At 40.9% G+C, this 5,213-nt stretch overlaps 1 pseudogene; it reads right to left on the bottom strand.

The window, feature by feature from the left end:
• Positions 1–3,212: 3,212 nt before the first annotated feature.
• Positions 3,213–3,546, bottom strand: LOC108490746 (annotated as a pseudogene).
• Between the last annotated feature and the right edge of the window lie 1,667 nt (positions 3,547–5,213).

The raw sequence follows: 5,213 nt of genomic DNA, 5'->3' as shown, positions 1-5,213 counted from the left end.
AACTAGTATACTTATACCATGGGGGTAGTGGTAAAAGCTTTGGCTGTTAGATGCTTTGTGAGGCATTCTATTTACATATGGAAGTGGGTTTCTGCCACACTGCTAGACTGTTGTCTGCCTGGAAAAATCACAGGAAGGCATGGTACCTTTCAGAGCCAAAGGCCATGTTTATGTTATGGCATTTGTGGCGGACACTTCAAAAGGAGAGACAGGAAAGATGCCAGGAAGACACCCTGCTATGAAAGGAGCCTTCAGCACATGATCCCGAGCTGCATGAGCTGTCCGGTCGTGAAGGGACTTCTACTTTGCATAACAGAGGTCTCCAACAGTCATCAACAATTAATCTTAGTTAAAAAAGAATTAACAGCCATCTTCATACTTTATGACCTTGTAACTATCAAAGCTACTAAGTCGAACACCCATTTGCCCCTCTTTCTTTCTAGTAAGATCACCTCTCCTGGTCATATCAACACCTCTGAGAACCAGGTCCTCATTAGCTCTCTGCCTTGGCATCCCCAGAACGATTTTTACTACCATTAATGTTGATTATTCCACAGACCTTGGCCAGTATAGACGTGAGCAGCAGTCTTGGACATGCTGTCCATGGATGCAAGCTCATCAGCACACCTCCTCTGAGTGGTGATGAGTCACATTCTTAGGCTGTATGAATCAGACCAATGGGGGTGTGTGTATCTGAAATGTAGGCCTCCAGGCCACAATTGAGAGCTACAAAGACCCAAGGGTACAGGGTGTTTTATGAGCAACAAATAAAGGCAGCTTTGTAACCTCAACCCTGCTGCCCTTCTTCAGCTTCAAATAGTTTTCTCTTTCTTATTAAAATGCTGTTTCCTTGGTTTCCTTTACTCCTGAGCATGTGAGACTAGGTGAGAGTGGAAACTGTAAACAGACAACTTTGTGTTCAATTCTCCTTTTGTCTCTCTTCAGCACTGTGTGACTTTGAGTGTATTATTTAACCTCTCTGAACTATTGCTACTTTATCAGTTAAACTGAGGAAACTGAGACAATATTGCCTGTGCATTATGTTCGTAATGACTATATAGTAATACACAATAAAAGTTCAGTCACTGAAACGTAGTAAGAATTTTTTTTTGCTAGTGTGACTCTGTGGGGCGGCTTCAGATTGTACTTAAGAATAAAGCCAGTGCGGATGGAAATAGAGTTGACACATGGGGAAGATTTGCCATCCCTCTTATCCCCATTTGAGCTCTGGATCCAGCTGTGCCTAAAGCCAGTTCTCTCTGCTGGACTTTTCAGATACTAGAGACAGCTTATTTCCTTTGTGGCTTAAGTTTGCTGGTTAGATGTCTGCCACTTGCACTAGAGATCCTGGCTTTTATATTGGGAATTAAACTTGTTCTGTTTCATCAGATATTTTTGAAACAGAAAACCTAGAAATCTGTGATTCTGATTCTTGTGGCATGGGATCAGCCTTGGAATATATATTTTAGGACATTCCAGATGAATCTGATATCAGACCATATATATCAGCTTTAGGGAACTTCTGCCTTAAATTTTACACTCTTTATTTGGCTGGCAGTTCCTGAAGGACTTTGTATGTTTCCTAAAAATTAGAGGCCTAGTCAGCAAAATTGTGTGTGTGTATGTGTGTATAGTGTATGTATGACTTCATACAGGTATTTACACATGTACATGTTTGTACTTGAATGTGTACATGTGTATGCATGTGGAATCCAGAAGTCAGTGTTGGGGGTCATGCTCAATTACTCTTCATCTTATTTTACAAGACAAGTCTTCCCATTGAACCGGGAGCTCACCAATTCAGTAAGTTGATTGGTGAGTGAACCCCAAGGATTTTCCTATCTCTGCCCCTGCCCCAGTGCTAGGGTTACACATGCTTACCACCACACCTGACTTTTATGTGGGTGCTGGAATACACACCCTTATCCTCATGCTTGCATGGCAAGCATTTTACCATCTGAGTCATCTCCCCAGCCCCAGTATTTGCTGTATTGAATACATATTCAAAAATAACCCAGCAATGAGCCAGGGCAGCTTTGTGACAGGGTGACTAAACAAAGGTGGCAGGACCGTTTGAAAAGAATCACACTGCTTAGAGAAACTGAGCATCTTGGGAAGCTACCTTCCTTGAATTAATTTAGTGCAAATTTAGAATGCTGGTTTTCTCTTTCTAGCTGTGAGGTTTTAGTTACAGGAATAGTTTCTCTTGTGGCCTTGAACCAGTTTTCTGACATGATCTAATACTGTATTTTTGTTGTTTGTTTCAAATTAAGACTTGTTGCCGCATATAACAATTTCACATTAGGGTCACCCCTTATAATACTTTTTACTTCAGTTGAATAATTGCCTAATAGAAACTTTGGTTTCATTTAACCACATCAAGGGGTTCCCATAGAACAGTTTCCTTTAATATATTTGGGATCTTGATAAATGGGCTGGGACCCTCTTTATTAAAGACAGGCAGAGAAAGGTGCTGCTGATAAAGATATTAAGAGCTCCCTATACAGAGTGAGATGGAATCTCAGTCCACCAGAAAGAAAACTTTCTTAATTTATCTGCTACTCAGGAGCTTTGAGCTCCTGGCCCTGCACACATTACCATTGATTAGTTGCATAGATGCATGTGAAGGCCCATTTGGACAGATTTTTAAAGAGTTACAAACCAGGGCTGACAATGTGACCACAGAAAAGATTTATGCTAAAGACTCTCAATGGGAATCACCCACTTTATGCACTAAGGGAGGGTCAGTTTAGATGTGAGTTCTGAAAGAATATTTTTGAAAGCACTGTTGCACTGATGGTTTGGATTATAAAGCAGAAAGAGGTCAAAGAAAGCTAAATTAGAATGATTAGAATTAAATTAGAAGATAGAAACTTGTAAGTCAAAGCCATAAGCACCCACCACCAAATGGGTGCTCTCTCTGTCTCTGTCTTCTCTCTCTCTCTCTCTCTCTCTCTCTCTCTCTCTCTCTCTCATTAGATGTACCACAGTGTACACAAGTGAGAGGAAAAATCCCAGTTTGTTAGTCTTTTTGAGAAAAGGTTTCCCTGTAGTTCCAGCTGGTCTGGAACTTGCTATGTAGACCAAGTTGGCCTCTGCCTCCTGAATGTTGGTGTTAGAGGTGTGTACAACTACACTTGGCACAAAATCCCATTTTTTTTTTTTTTTTTTTTTTTTACAAATCCATTTTTCTTAATTTATATTCCATTAGTTTAAATCCATGAGGGGTACAGCATCATTCGGATTCTGTGTCCAGTGGGCCTTTGCAGGAAGATTGCTTCGGAATTTGGCATAAACCATGCCACTGTTTCCATGGGCCTGGGTTAAGTTTCCCCAGATTACTCTGGTTTTGTTTGGTTTACCACCAGGAGTCATTGTGTTGTTTTTTGCTTTATACACATAAGCACATCTCCCATCTAAGTAGAACTCAGTTTCATCTCGGGCATAAACACCTTCAATTTTAAAAAGAGCTGTGTGCTCTTGTTGGTTCCAAAGACCTCACTTGTAGCCAGCAAAAGTAGCCTTGCACCACAGCCTTCCAGACATATTTGCCTTTTAGAAGTCCTGTTCCCAGCAGGCCTCCACTAGCGCCAAGATGGCAGGAAGAGCAAATTCCCATGTTTTAAACATCAAGGCATATAATATCCCCATCTTTCCTTGTAGATTTCTGTAGACTGGCACCAGAGCTAAGGGTTCCCAAAGTGGAACAAGACATGCTAAGGGGGTACAGAAGGAAGAAAATGTCAGATTCCTCTTGATTAAGTGACAAGTCTTTAGCTGGGAAAAGACTCTGATACCATAGCACCCAGACTCCTTCACCGTGGATTTATGAGTCTATTTTGAGGACAGGGCTAAGAATCAACATACTCCTCTGTATGGAAATCTGAATTAATCTCAGATGGGGAAACTGAGGCCCAGAAAAGCAAAGCAACTCTCCAAGATGACAGGTAGCAGCAGATCTCAAGTTTAGACCTCAGCTGAATAGTTCTCTTCTCACTATAGGATGTGATTCTTCCTGCTAGGGCAAGTTAAATTTAGAAATGTAAGCTTTCAGGGCCCTTCAAAGTATGGTCTGCAGAGATAGAATATGGAACTAAGATTTCCTTTGTATGTATGACTTTATTGAGTAGAAATGTCTAAGATGAAGATCTTAGATCAATTTTTTTCTTACTTTGTCATTCCCCACCCCCCCCCAGACAGTCTCATGGAACACAGGGTGGCCTTGTACTCCCTGTGTAGCTGAGAATAATCATCAGCACTTACCCTCCTGCCTCTATCTCATAATGCTGGGATTGCAGGCATGTGCCACCATGCTTTATGACATGCTGAGAAATGAACTGACGGCTTCCTGCAGGCTAAGCAAGCACTCTACTTACTGACATGGGAGTAAGGACCAGGTTTCTCAGTGCTCCCAAGCCAGTCACAGGCTTACTGGCTCTAACTCTACGGGTTATAACTGATAGATGGGAGCCAGCTTGTATGCCAAAGACAGAGACAGTGGCGTAAACTGAAAATACTAGAGTGAGTTTAACCCATAGTTCAACTTTTTGACTTGAATAGTGTTTTATCCCTCCAGAAAAAGGTCACAGGAAATTTAGATTTTTCTAAAAACAGAGGTTTTCCCACAGAATGTCTATTTTTTTTCATCATGCAATTCACCAATTCTACCCTGTCCCTTCTGCTTTTTACTCATATATGCCAGTCATTAAAAAAATAAGCATATATATATATATATATGCCCATCATGTCAAATTTGTGAAATTTGAAAAGATTCAATAAAAAATAAAATAAAATAGTATGTATTCCATTCTTAAGAAAAGAAAAATTTAGAATTCTTCATTTCTTAAGAAAAAGAAAACTCATCGCTCACAATTCTTGCCCTCAAAGAAGCACTCTGATTGGAGTGTGCTTTTAGCACATTCTTCTTTAAGGACTTGCTTAGATATGAAGCCCTCTGCTCAGGCCTCCAGGCTACCTTGGTGTTTCCTGCTAAGGTTGGACTCCATTCTGAGTAGCTGGAAGCTTTGCTGGCCTTTTATCTGTGGGTACATTTGTGCAGCCGTCGGAAGTGTATAATGTTGTTAGGGAGCTGCTGATCAGAGCTGAGCTGTCTGTACAAAAGTAGCAGGAACCATTTCTGAACTACATATATCCTCCCCTACAACCCCAACTGGCACAGGAAATCAAGCAGATTAGTTTTACCAAAAATCATC

The sequence above is a fragment of the Nannospalax galili genome, unplaced genomic scaffold (assembly GCF_000622305.1).
Source record: "Nannospalax galili isolate Female #2095 unplaced genomic scaffold, S.galili_v1.0 scaffold114, whole genome shotgun sequence".
NCBI lineage: Eukaryota > Metazoa > Chordata > Mammalia > Rodentia > Spalacidae > Nannospalax > Nannospalax galili.
The sequence above is the reverse complement of the archived record's forward strand: the minus strand, read 5'-3'. Positions and strand labels throughout refer to the sequence as shown.